Below are 14,968 nucleotides of genomic sequence, written 5' to 3'. Positions count from 1 at the left end.
CACACACACACACACACACACACACACACATATATATATATATATATATATATATATATATATATATATATATATATATATATATATATATATACAGTATATATATATATATATATATATATATATATATATATATATATATATATATATATATATATATATACTGTATATATATATATATATATATATATATATATATATATATATATGTGTGTGTGTGTGTGTTTATGTATATGTATATATCTATATATTTACATATATATATATATATATATATATATATATATATATATATATATATATATATATATATATATATATATATATATATATATATATACATATATATATATATATATATATATATATATATATGTATATATGTGTGTGTGTGTGTGTGTATGCGTGTGTGTATGTTTATGTATTTATATATATTTACACACACACACACATATATATATATATATATATATATATATATATATATATATATATGTGTGTGTGTGTGTGTGTATTTTGTGTGTGTGTGTGCGTGTGTATATTTTAGTAAACACTTTCGCCTTACTAACATTGTTGCATTTATAATGAAATTAATGATTTGTTTATAAAAATACATTGGATCTCTATGAGGCCTGTTTCTGGATGACCTAAGTTAAGTAATGATTTTCTGAAAAGAGGATATTAGAGGATCAATGGAAAACTGATCATCAGTTAAATTTATTATTTAACCTTTTATTCAGATGAACATTTCTTTGGGTATAGTCGATAATATATATTACTACGGCGTACATCAACCAATTTATACTATGAAAGAAGTTATGCCAACGGTGACCCAAGCTATTATAGCATTAGTCAGCTTTTTCATGGGACATCTTATTGTCTTATTTCTTTGGTTGTAACAGATAAAACGCCATTAAATGTTTAGCCGATATAGAATTGAGAATATTCGGAACTTTACATTGTTATCATCTTAATTAAGGGAATTTAAAGCATTACTCCTACTTTTATATATATATATATATATATATATATATATATATATATATATATATATATATATATATATATATATATATATATATGGATAAATAGCAACACAATATCGTGCTCAAATAGAAATAAACTTCTATCTCATACTTAAGATCGAACTCAAGCCCCTTCTAATGAAAGGCCAGGTCACTTCCAACCATGTCACGAGATGCCATAAAAGAAGTCGGAACCTAACTTCTAATCTGCATTTAAGGATTTTTTAGATAGTGGCAGATGCACGGGACAGGACAATATCCTAGAGACAACCCTTTCCTATATGTGATCGGAACCCATGACCCCTCTTCAGAAAAAATAGGGACAAGGAGGGCCAGGCGATGCCTACTAATCACTCAGCAGGTATGCTAATTGGCTCCCCAAAACTCCACATTTCTTGAACTTCCGTCCAACAGATTGCCAAGCAGCGGTGTTTCCATTAGGTAACCACTCCCCTGAAATCATTAATGAGAGAACATTTCCTGCTCTTATATCGATTTTGGCCAATTGAAAAACCATTAAATAAGCTTAAGTTAAATAAAACAAGGCAAGACGTTCTTACGAGTTACTAATGTTTTGTAGAATATATGTGATGTGTATGAAGATTAGATAAAGTATCTTATAATTAAAGAAATTATTTATTTTTTCGGGAAATAAGACTGCAACAGAAAATCGCACAACTATGTCTCCCTGACAAGATATATACATACATTAATATTTACAAATTTTATGTAAACATGTATTTTTGCTCATTTAAGAGGATAATCAAATAGTAAACATTTCCGTGTATATTGTTTTGTATTCATGTAAAAACTCTAACGTGTTTTGGTGGATATAGTGGATGAAATTTTCCTGTTTTCCTTACCTCAAATTTTGCTGTCAATGTCAAAGAAACGTTAAAGATAGTTTTTGGTATCATGAGAATTGACAGAGCATCTTCTTTTTTGTTATAATTCTTCCAGTATTCTCACTGATAGGTGAAACATAACGTAGTTGTTTATGCAATAGGAGAAAAACATGTTTGCCAACAATAAGAGAGAATCATTAAGCGCGAAGGTCAAAGAGGAATCCTAACACAAAAGCAATAAATACTTGGGTTGGAAAAATGCTGACTTTACCGCATCTGTTGTTTTCTTTTTTATATACGACAGAAGTTTTTAATAAGACTCAAGACCGTTCAGGGAATTCTATATCACGCTTTAAAACCTTGGACAGGTAGCGTGGTGTCATATCTGCACCACGCTTTTGCGCAAAACTCGTTTTCTTGTTCCTGCGCAACGACGCCCCGCATAATCGCGCTTCTTTTCCAGGGAGAGTCAGTCATTCACCAGCTTTAGTGAAAGTAACAAGTGTGTCACCTCTGCTCTGCCGCGTTCACCGGATATCGCCCTTCAAAGTTGAAATTGGTGCAAATCTGGCACCACGTTACCGTAAAGAAGGTAACTTACGCAATGGCAAAAGTTTTGCATTTTACATTACTGCTTTATTACTTATTACTTTATTACTTATTTTAAATTACGAGTGTATTAGTGTATTATGTTAGTACCCATACCAATCGCCATATTAGACCATAGTGCAGCAAATAAGGGATTTTGAGGCTAATTTTTAATCATCGATTTTTTCCTCTTTTCAGATTTCGCTATGGCTAAGAGAAACCTGACAGAGGAAGAGTTTTTGCAGGTTCTTTTCGTGAGTAGCGATGAAGAAGAACCTTATACATCGACGTTTGAAGCAGGCAGTGTCCTTGACGGCCTTCACGATGCTGTAACTTGGCAGGAGGAGGAGGAAGAGGCCCAGCTTTTGGCTGCTAATCCTGAGGGAGAATTAGCTGATGTGAGGCCAGATTTGGCTATCTTGCATGCAGTTCCTTTGAGATCCCTTGCTCGTAGGCCTCCTTCACCGTTTCCTGTGTCCTCTGCAGTGTCTCCTGTGCCTCCTTCACCGTCTCCTGTGCCTCCTTCACCTTCTCCTGCTGATCCTGACCTTAGTGCCGTAAAGTTCAGGAGTAGGAAAAGGAGGAGAGGCCCTCTTCCCCCTGCAGTAGGTGTGGCATTGAGGAGATTACCAGACAACTCCTACAAGGCTAAGGACAATACGAAGTGGAACTCAGAGCCAACCCCAACAATGCCACACATTATGAAGATCGACCAGTTCGACAATGGCGGCTCAACCATGACCGTCAGCGGGTACAGTACTCCTGCCAAAGTTTTTGCCAAGTTTTTACCGGATGTCTTGCTTGCAGTAGTGGTCGTCCACCCCAACGAAAAGATCATCATCCACAGAAACAAGTGCAAGCGGCAAAACGACCCCACCTTCAAGGACCTGACCCTCATGGAGTTCCGTGCCTTCCTTGTGATCCTCATCATGACAGGGGCACGGAAGGACAATCATTTGATATCAGAAGAGATGTTCTCCAAATCTCAAGGATGTCCCTTCTACAGGATTGTTATGAGTGACTGCCACTTCTCCTTTATTCAGAGGGCTTTACGATTTGACAGCCTTGCCACGAAGGAGGAACGTGTGAAGACTGAAAAAATTGCTGCTATAAAGAGTTTGTGGGACCAGGTCATTGCAAACTGCATTGCAAACTACAAACCAAGTGGGCATCTTACCGTGGATGAGCAGCTCCTCACCTTCAGGGGGCGGTGTGCTTTCAGGATGTACATCCCGAATAAACCAGCAAAGTAAGTAAAAAATTTTAATTTTCTTCCTATATATTTTATTGCATTTTCTTCAGTGTAAATCTTATTCCATTTTTATAATTCCTACATATTCATTGATGACTAAAATATTCTTTTTAATATTGGAATCAGCATTTATTTAATTATATATAAAATATTAACATTGATTATTTATTTGTTATGTACAGTATATTTTATTTATGTTCAGTGTAAATCTTATTACATTATTATAATTTCTACATATTCATTGATGACTAGAAATAATTTTCTTTTATTATTGGAATCAACATTTATTTCATTATATATAAATTATTAACATTCATTACTTATTAATTATGTACAGTATATTTCATGTATATATATATATATATATATATATATATATATATATATATATATATATATATATATATATATATATATATATATATTTTATATTATGTATATTTTAATCTATTTTATATTATTTTATTTCATTTGATTAATTTTCATTGATTACCTTTGAGTTTTGATTGATGACTAATGATTGCTTTTTATTTCTTTTCTCTTAGGTATGGCATCAAGTCAGTTATGGCCTGTGAAGCAGAGGCATACTACATGTGCAATGCAGTTCCCTACTTGGGCAAGGGGACTACCACTACAAGTACGCCCTTAGGAGAGTACTTCACGATGGAGGTAACCTGCCCCTTCAGGAAGAATGGCCGTATTGTTACCACAGATAACTGGTTTATTTCATTGCCCTTAGCCAGAGGTCTCCGTCAAGTTGGGATGAATTTAGTTGGCACTATTCGTCCGAAACCTTACCCGCCTTCTATGATGCTGATAACACTCCTCGATTTGGCGAATGTGTGGCCTCGTATAACTACGACACAAGGTCACCCTTTTGTGCCAATGTGTGAAGATCACGAAAAGGATCTAGATTCTTTCAACTGTGCATCACAATCCCACGGTTATTGAGAACCAGAAAAGCCATATTCATATGTTCTATAATGCAACGAAGGGAGGAGTCGACACATTCGACCAAATATGTTCTGCCCTGACCTGCAGCAGGAAGACACGGAGGTGGCCCGTATATATCTTCTATGGTGTTCTCAATATTGTGGTGAACAATTCATTCTACATCCACCAAAACTTGCCTGGCAACAAGTTATGCAAAAAGAGGCAGTTTTATGTAGATTTGGCCATAAAACTATCCCGTGACTGGGCACTTAGTCGACTTGGGCAAAAGAGGTACCTCCCAAGGGACGTGACTTACCTCATTTGCTCTGTTTTTGAGGTAAAATAGTCCGAAGACCAAGCCCCAGACACTCAAAAATGAAGTGAGAAGCACTACAGATGCCCTCTTTACCTTTTGACTTCCAATGCCAGGACCAAGCTCCTGTGTGAGAAGTACAATAAGCGTGCATGTAACTCGCATGTCAACTACGTCTGCGACCAGTGTCATCGCACATGCTAAGTTTCACGAATTAATTTTTTTGACCAGTTTATAGTTACTAAATATAATATTTAACCTTTTTGTCCTCATCTAGGGTCATTTTAGATTACTTTGGCAAAATTTCATGCATATCATTCATTTATTAGTACTCTAAATTGGCCTTTCATTTATGTAAATCTTGTGCGGTAGTGGTTACATTAAAACCAAGCCATTCTTTTCCAGTTTATAGTTACTAAATATATTTTATTTACTATTTTGCCATCATCTAGGGTCATTGTGGATGACTTTTGGAAAATTTCATCCAGATCCAATAAGTATTACTACAATAGATATAGCCTACCTTCCACACCAATAATTTTAGTGATTTTGTGTATAAAAAAATAACAGTTTTTTTTTTCTTTACCCCTCAGGGAGGTGTTCTATCACTTACTCTTTTTAATATTCTTATGAATGTACTTGGGGAGATTAATATACCAGGAATCATAATAACCATATATGCAGATGACATAGTGGTACAAGCTAGCACAGATAAGAGAATAAAAAGGGCAATTAGGGCTTGCACATCATTAAGTAACAGCATATTATTAGTCATATCACCTGAAAACATAAAGATGATAGCATGGGGCACACGCAACCCCTTGATACTGCACATACAAGGACAAAGAATAGAGAAGGTAGCCCAGTACAAGTACATGGGTGTCATATTCAGTAACAGGTGTCATAAACTGTATGAAGTTAAGAGAATAGTTCAGGCTTTAGCTTTGAGGTTGCGCCTTCTTTGGAAAGTAGCATGTGGCTCTGTGGGTGCAAGTGTACCATTGGTAAAGCAACTCTATACATCTATGACAAGATCAATAATTGTTTACAGTAGTATCATGTTGCTGCCACTGAGGAAGAGCTATATTGGTATCCTAGAAATCATCCAGAACAAGGCAGCAAGAAGTATGCTAGGGGCACCTAAAAGTGTCAGGCAAGAAATATTGAGGAATGAGGCATGTCTGAAGCCAATACATCATAGATTAGCAATAAAAGTGATCATCCAATTGTATAGGTCTATCATGACAGATGACGATGGATTAGTAAGAGATACTCTAATTCACAGCTACCCTAAAAGACTAAAGAATGGTTGTGTTACTGCAGCAAGACAACTAATAGAGGCCTCTAGCATGAAAGAATATCTAGACGTAACCAAGATAAATGTAAAAAAGCATTCTGCCATGGAGTATAACAGAGACTGAGATACTGCTTTCAACTTTGAAAGGGAAAAAGGAAGAGATGAATCCTGCATTGTTGAAAAATGACTATTTGCAGAGGCTGGACAGTATTCAAGGGGAACAAGTTCATTATTACACATATGGGTCACTTATGGAAGATGGGAGAGCAGGAAGCGGGGTAACTTTGTATCAGAATGGTGCAGAGGTACACTCTCTCTCCCTACGATCGTCTGATGGATGCTCCGTACTAAAGTCAGAACTGTTGGGTATTACGGCTGTACTAAGCATCATAAAAAGGAATAAGGACAATGCCATAATAGCAACAGACAGCCTGAATGCCCTTCAATCTCTAACACCAAGAAAAGCTGAATCAAACACCATAGTGAGAAGAGCTATAGACCTGCTATCACAGATCAAACAAGCGGGCAGAATGGTTGCATTCATATGGGTGCCTTCACATATTGGAATCAGGGGCAATGAGAGAGCTGATGAGCTCGCTAAAGAAGGCGTAAGGAAGGAGAGAGTAGACTACAAACTGACACCATCCCTGAATATGTTGAAGGACTCTGTTGGAATGGAAATAATGAATAGTTACAATGAGAAAATAGAGATGCTCAAAGAAACACACACATCAATAAGAAAATATCTTTAAATTACTGAAGGAAAACTACCTGATTATAAACTCCTTGGACTAGAGAGCAGAAGAGAACAAACAACGTATAGAAGACTAAGGATGCAGAGCCGATACCTTTGGGAGGTGTTGCCAGATGCCAGTCCATCAGAAACATGCTGCAGACTATGTGGCGGGCTAAGGAAGCACACTCTCAGTCATTATCTCGTGGAATGTGAAGAAATTACTTATTACAGGCCACAGGGACTGAGTGGGGTTGGCCTGCTCAAGCATTTTCTGCAACCTTGTATGCTGAAAAAGGTTGTTGCTACTCATCCAAAATTTGTTTGCTCCAGATAGTCAATAGACTTGTATATACTGTAATATGTACATAAATTAAATTGCAGTAAATCTCATTTTGCAGCTACCTGGTAGCATTAAAAAACCTGTTGTATTTAGTTTTCATTTTAATAACACTTGCACAAAAATTTTATGTGTTGACCTCATCTGAACGTAATTCTTTTAGCTAAATAATTATTTACATATTGTACAGTAACCAAAATGTAATATATCCTATCCTGCAGTCACCAGTCAGCATTAGAATTGTTGTTTCTAATCTATTTATAACGTTTATATAAAATCTCATATGTTGCCTTCAGTAACGAAATTTTATTAGAATATTGTGCATAAACTTAATTGTGTAAATCAGTAAGAAATTCTTCATTATATACACAACAATAATAAGACATGTTACTCTGTAGCAACTTTGTACCTAGACAGAAACGTGATAAAATGCTTATTTTGTATAATATACTTTCAAAACATTAATTATTGAACAGCATATATTAGAATTCCATATTATACAGTAATTATGACAAAATTTGCAATCTTTCAATGGGCAATTCCTACTCATCATGTATTTTTTCTATATAATTGACTGTGAGTATTTGAATTTTGTAATACTACCTGAGTACCGTATCAGCCCTGATGAATGACATTTGTCTAGTAATCAAAAGGTTGGAAAAGGTATGCAAAATGTCACAGCCAATGCCATCCATTCAAAAGGGCTCACCCCTACATGCATACTGCGACAGGGTTGCCTGTTGTGCTCTACTTTGTAAACTTTATATTTTACACCATAAATTGTTTCTCTCTCTTTACAGATTTTGCAGTATTGCTCCAATCATCGATATTTTTACATCAATCAACTGAGCAACTCTTCTACTTTCAAGAAAATACTCAGTATTAGTGAAGTTCATTATTTTCAAGTGTACAGTGCCTGTTATTTGAACAAATTTATATCTGTATAGTTATTTTCGTAATTTTGTAATTTAAGTGTTATTTCTATATTCAGGTTTTTTTTTCTTTTTCACCAATAGAAAGTAAAGTCTTTAAATTAGTAAACTAAAAAAAAGGGGGGGGCATAATGGTAAGTAGGTATAGGTGCCCAAGGTGAACGTAACACATATGACACCACGCTACCTACAGTAGGAGAGTTTATCCACGCTACCTGTCCAGGGTTAAGCAAGGCTGGAAATTTTGTTCTAGAGTACAGAAAAACCTTTTATTTACATTTAATTTCAAAAGCTTGTTTCATCTTAGCATTAACATTTAATATTCTGAAATAAACCTCTCTCACAGGTCATAATAGATAATAAAGAGAAACATAATCTACATATAACAAAATAACAACTCCTTACTAATATTTCCAGTGTAACCATCGATCATTAAGTGTTAAATTGCACAATGTAATTAGGTAAGTTACAGTGAAATCCCCATGTTTTTCGTAGTTCAGGTAGCACATGCCCCCTGCGACAAGTATGATATCCCCTACTCTGGTCACAAGTTTGGCACTCGAAAGAATTTCACCTATTTACTCTAACTTCCCCCAAATTTCAATCAAATAACTAGAAAACGCATTCATTTAGCTATTCTATGTTAAAATTTTTAGACTAATCGTAATTAAATGTCACAGCTTTACAGAGGATACAGGTAAATCTCAACAGACGATAGTGAAGGAAGGGTTGATTAGACACTAAATCACTTAACTTTAGTTTCCCACACATATGCAAAATATCACAAGTACGCTCGAAATGATTGAATGCAGACCTGAAGTGTGTTCCCATTGGAGGAAACCTTATGACATGATGAACATTATATTGGTTGCATTCGTTAGATCTGTGAAAACTGAAAAACAAATGTATCTTTTATTAGTTACTTTCTCACTAAAGGGTTAGCAGACATTAAAAAGAATATCTTATATCATTATGGAGGGTTAATGTACATCAAATTCAAGAAATAATAAAAAAAAAATTAGGGATTCTTAGTGAAATGATAACATCATCAACAAAATTTCATTAAGCAATCAGCTTTTACAATTAATATTGAAGCTTAGCTAATAGTAATATTGTTAAGAATAGCAAAATCGGAGAGGTTAATTGTAATGCAGGAGTTTATGACAGAAATTTTGTGAGAATTAAGAAATATTTTGTCTACATTAGAAGCAGCTGCCCCAGATGTTCCTTTAGTTAAGGCAGACATGATATACAAAGTATTCTTTTTCCTGGTTTTAATGGCAACTGACTTTGTTTTAATTGCATTTACTCGCTTGTTTCCATCATCTTTTCCTCTAATGGTTATAAAAAATATCATTAATGCATTTGTCATATATTTTTTGCGTTTGACAGCTGATAAAGGTCTTATATTCAAGTTTTCAAGTGGATGGTAGATAAATTAGAAGAGCAGGGGTAATCTACCGAAATTTTAAGAACCATATGTTGGAACTGAATAGGTCAAGTAATAAGGAGAGGTCATGGAAGGAACTTCCTTTGTGGTAGTGCAGAGTTTCGACAATGTAAGGACAAATTACTTGTTGGTGATTGGGAGTTTTTTGGGCATTATCCATTTAAATTGCTTCTACTGAAACATAGAGAGTTTTTCGAACTTCCAGAGATGAGAAATCTGTGACGGGCCGAGAGAGGCTGACTAAGAAGGCAGGATGAAAGCCACTGAGTAACTTTATTACAGAACATCAGTTTATATGTATATAAAGTCCAGGCAAAAAGAATATACAAACATAACAGGCAATTTCATGTTCAACCGACAACGGTTCTGTTAACAGTTAACGGTGAGAAAAACAGACATGTTTATTCAGGTCCCTATCAGTGCGAGGGGAGAGCGAAGATACAAAGCATAATATATACCAAAAAAAGAAATGTCGTTACTCTGTACGATCATGTGACACACGGTTGGTACATGGCTTCCTCCCTAAAAATGACATACTATACATGTTAAATAGGGTGATCTGATCTAGAGAGGCGAATTGTAGGCGGGTCATCTGACAGGAGATAAGCAGGTTTTAGATGATAAATAGACACCCAGTCTTCTTTGCCACGAATATTTAGTAGAAATGCTTTTGGACTGTGTTGGATCACAAGGAAAGGGCCCGTGTAAGGGGGCGTTAGCGGTGGCTTGCTAGTGTCATTGCGTAGAAGACGTGCATTGCAGAGTGCAAGTCTGTCGGTATGTAATGCTTTGCTGGGGGCTTGTAAGTCTGGCGGTGTGTAGGACTGATCTTTGTTTTATTTTTATTTATTTTTTCTTTGGCCAATCCAGAGAGAGAGAGAAAGAGAGAGAGAGAGAGAGAGAGAGAGAGAGAGAGAGAGAGAGAGAGAGAGAGAGAGAGAGTGTGTATGTGTGTCAGCCAGTGAGAGGTAGTTAATGTATTGATTGTCAGTGGTGAGAAAGACTGTTGGTATAAATGAGATTGTTTGTTTATGTTTTAGCTAGGTTACAACAGTGGTGAATGTCTTGGGCGAATGGGTTTTTTATTTGACTGCAGCTAAAGGCAGTTGTGTGTGTGAATGCTGGATTACCATTATTATTTTTTTTTCTTTACCAGCATCGAAGTGTTTTGTTTATTTTTACAGTAAGTAAAATTTATTCATCTTTGCTAGGAGTGATTCTGAATAATAGAAAGTTTATTATTTAACTTTGATTATAGTGCGATAGTTTAGTTAGCTGGGAGTGTTCATGGATGTTTTACTTTTTTATTTTTCAGACCGTAATTCCTCCTTTGGAGAGATTTTTCATTGAATGTGGAATGAATTATTGATGACCTGGATTGTTTAGGGATCTGATTGGATTACTCTGTGGATCTTGATGATATAGATGCTGTAACGATCCAGCCCGGTTGAAGGAATTGTTTAGCTTATTGATGATGATGATGATGATGATGATGATAAGGATTATTGCAATTGTGTATTAATACTTGTCAGTGTTCTAGTTGCTGCAGAGTTGTGGTATTGGGCTATTAAAGACTGTTGGCCCTTGTGTGGACGAAATTATCCACTCAGAATCATATATGATAATTATATTGATATTGTGGTTGAAGTTAATTTTAGTTTTAGGTTTTGTGTTTTCAATTACAGTAGGTTAAGATTGTAGTATTAAGCTGTGATTATGTTTTGATTATGGTCTATGATTGGTGATTTTTTAGTATTTCGTGATTATTTTAGTATTAAGAAATATAGTTTTAAGGTTATGTTTTGTTTTTGTTTCCCTTCAGTCTGAGAATCCAATTTATAACGTAAGGGGAAAGTTTGTATTGATGAGGCAATTGTCTGTTAAGAGTGATCAAGGGTGTGGGGGTTGTTCTTGTGATATCCCGCCACATTAGTTTGGCGCCCAAACAAGGACTGCCGTGGTAGGATTGGAAGCTAGACTCTTGGACGAAGGACTGATAGGAATAGGAATTAGATTTATGTCTGAAGAAATAACAATGGAAGAGCAGAACAAGTTAGTGAGGGAGGAATTGCGGTTGAATCAAGAACGGGAGCAGAAGTTGACAGTAGAGAAAGAGAGGTTGCTAGTAGGGAATGAGAGGCTGAACTTTGAGAATGAGGCGATGCAGAAGGACTTCGGGGGTTAAAGGGAACAGTAGAGAGAGTGGAAGAAGGGTTAGAGATTAGGATACAAGAGAATGAGAGGCGAATGGATGAGCGTATGGATGAACGGTTTGGGGTGATGACAGGTCAAATAATGAATATGATTAAAGAGTTCATGGGTGAAGGCGCAGTCGGAGGAGCAGCCTCTGCTATGGGTAACGAGTTGCTGGTAAAAGAAAAGGTTAAGGTAAGTGATAATGCGAAACGAAGTGATAGTGATAGTAATAGTGATAGTGAAGTTAAAGGGACTAGGTATAGTAAGGATGAACAAAAAGGTGAGAGGAAGGATGAAAGGAAAGGTGAAAATGATGTGAAGAGAAAGAAGAAATATTGTAAGGATGAGAGCAAGGATGATCGTTTATGGGTGAAAGTGGTGAGTAAGAAAAGGGCTATGAAGATTCTTTATATTCTAGGGAAGAATTAGGAAACAAGAAAGAAGGTAGCAGTGATGATAGCAGTGAGAATGAACGTGATGTGTGTAAGACTGTGTTTATGAGAGAGGTACCTCGGTGTGTAAAGTTCAATGAGCATAGTAGTAGGAATGTATACGAGTTTTTCAAGGAGTATGAGAGGTATTGCCAGGCTAAGTTTAGTGATAGTAAAAGAGTTTGGGTTAGGGAGTTAGGAGAATATTTGACTGGTTATATGTTGACGATGTAGTGTGATAATGAGTGGGGGGCGTGTTGAATATGATAGTGTGCAAGGTAGGATAATTGAGCAGGCAAAATTTAAGAAAGGGAGTGTTAACTATAGGCGTGAAAAGGATTTTGATAATGCTCGAATGAATATGGGTGAGGCTATTTCTATATATGTATGTCGGTTAGAAACGTTAGCAAGGAAGAAGTATGGAGATGAAGGCGTAAATGAGAATAAGGAGTTAATGAAGAAATTTTTGGTGACAGTACCTGAGAATGTGAGTGAAATTATTAATTTGAAATGGGAGGAGAAAATGAGATGGACGCAAGAAAGATTGACATTGGATGATATACTATAGATAGTTGAGGATTATGAGTACATAGGTGCATGAAAGAAAGTAAATCTGTGAGTGTAAGAACTGGAATGGAAAAAAGTGTAATAGAATTTGGTAGTTATAAAGATGCAATTTAGAGAGCGCCAATGAGGATAGATGATCAGGTAATCGATAGGAGTGTTAGGACAAGTAAGAAAATGGTGGATTTAGGCAGGGTAATTGGCGCAATAGGGATAGGAGTGTGACTGCGCAACGAGGTATGTCAGATAGTCGTGTCCATGATGAAAAGTGTTATAGGTGTGGAAAGGAAGGTCATAAGAAAAAATGAATGTAAATGGGCTCTAGGTACTTGTTTTGGATGTGGTGAGGTAGGGCATAGAATTAGCGAGTGCAAGAAAGAGAAAGGGGTAAAATGTTATCGGTATGGTACGACTTGGCACATTGCGAGTGGATGTCGTAGTAATCGTATGAATGTAATTTGTGGTAATTATGGTATGGATGGTCATTATGCTAGAATGTGCAAGTGTACTGAATGTGGTATAGATGGGCATGTAGCTAGAGTATGAAGGAAGAAGGCATTAAGTCAGCCAGGATGTTCAAGAAACTAGAGTGTAAGAAGGCTCAACTGGGTGAGTCTTACTGTGTGTGTAGAAGGAATAGGGTCAATGTTCGTGAGAATGGGATGAATAATTGGTTAGAAGTGAGTAAGTATGAACCTAGTATGCATGAGATCTTAGGGCTGGAAAATAAAGAGTTGGTGTTAGTTGAATATTATAGGAAAAAGAAGTGTTTGAAAATTTTAAGTGAGGAAAAAGTGCAAGGGAAATTTATAGGTATAGGTAGGAACCAGAATATGCATGACAAGGGTGTAAATGTACAGGTGAGTATGGAAGATAAATGTGTTAACACAGATGAATCATGGCTGAGTATGAATGATACCTATAGTGTGTGTGGTTTTTTCCTTAGATGATGTAAAAGAAAGTATGACGAATGCAAGAATGAGAGATAGGAGAATGATAAGTAGTATGGATGAATCGTTTATTAAAGAAGAAAATAGTTTTGATGAAATGGATGAATTGTTGACAGAAATAAGTGAGATTCTAGGGTCCGATGATAATGAGGTAGATGGGAAAGTTCATGATATATTAGATGATGGGAGCATGGACTGGAATCAGAATAGGACAATGAATGATAGTGATAAGGAAAAAGTGAATGAGAGAGTGTATGAAAGCCCAATTACTTGGAGCAGAGGTCCTGTTCCCGACTGCAACTGGGTTATGAAAAAAATTAAGTAAGTGTTGTGTAAGACGGATTTGGCAAAGTAAAAGGGGAGGAATGTGGAGGATTGATTTTTGTTTTATTCTTATTTTTTTTGTTTACCGAATCCAGAGAGAGAGAGAGAGAGAGAGAGAGAGAGAGAGAGAGAGAGAGAGAGGTAGTTAGTGTATCGATTGTTTGTGGTGAGAAAGACTGTTGGTATAAATGGGATTGTTTGTTTATGTTTTAGCTAGTTTACGACAGTGGTGAATGTCTTGGGTGAATGGGTTTTTTATTTGACTGCAGCTAGAGGCAGTTGTGTGTATGAATGCTGGATTACCATTATTATTTTTTTTCTTTACCAGCTTGGAAGTGTTTTGTTTATTTTGACAGCAAGTACAATTTATTTAACTTTGCTAGGAGTGGTTCTGAATAATAGGAAGTTTATTATTTATCTTTGATTATAGTGCGATAGTTTAGTTAGCTAGGATTTTTTTTTTTTTTTTTTTTTTTTTTTTTTTTTTTTTTTTTTTTTTTTTTTTTTTTAGACCTTAATTCCTCCTTTGGAGAGATTTTTCCTTGAATGTGGAATGAATTATTGATGACCTGGATTGTTTAAGGACCTGACTGGATTGCTCTGTGGATCTTGATGATATAGATTCTGCAACGATCCAGCCCGGTTGAAGGAATTGTTTAGCTTATTGATGATGATTCTGCTGCTGCAGAGTTGTGGTATTGGGCTATTAAAGACTGTTGGCCCTTGTGTGAACGAAAGTATCCACTCAGAATCATATATGATAATTACGTTAATATTGTGGTTGAACTAAATTTT

Source organism: Palaemon carinicauda, chromosome 7 (genome assembly GCF_036898095.1).
Source record: "Palaemon carinicauda isolate YSFRI2023 chromosome 7, ASM3689809v2, whole genome shotgun sequence".
Classification (NCBI taxonomy): domain Eukaryota; kingdom Metazoa; phylum Arthropoda; class Malacostraca; order Decapoda; family Palaemonidae; genus Palaemon; species Palaemon carinicauda.
Note: the sequence above shows the minus strand (reverse complement) of the source record.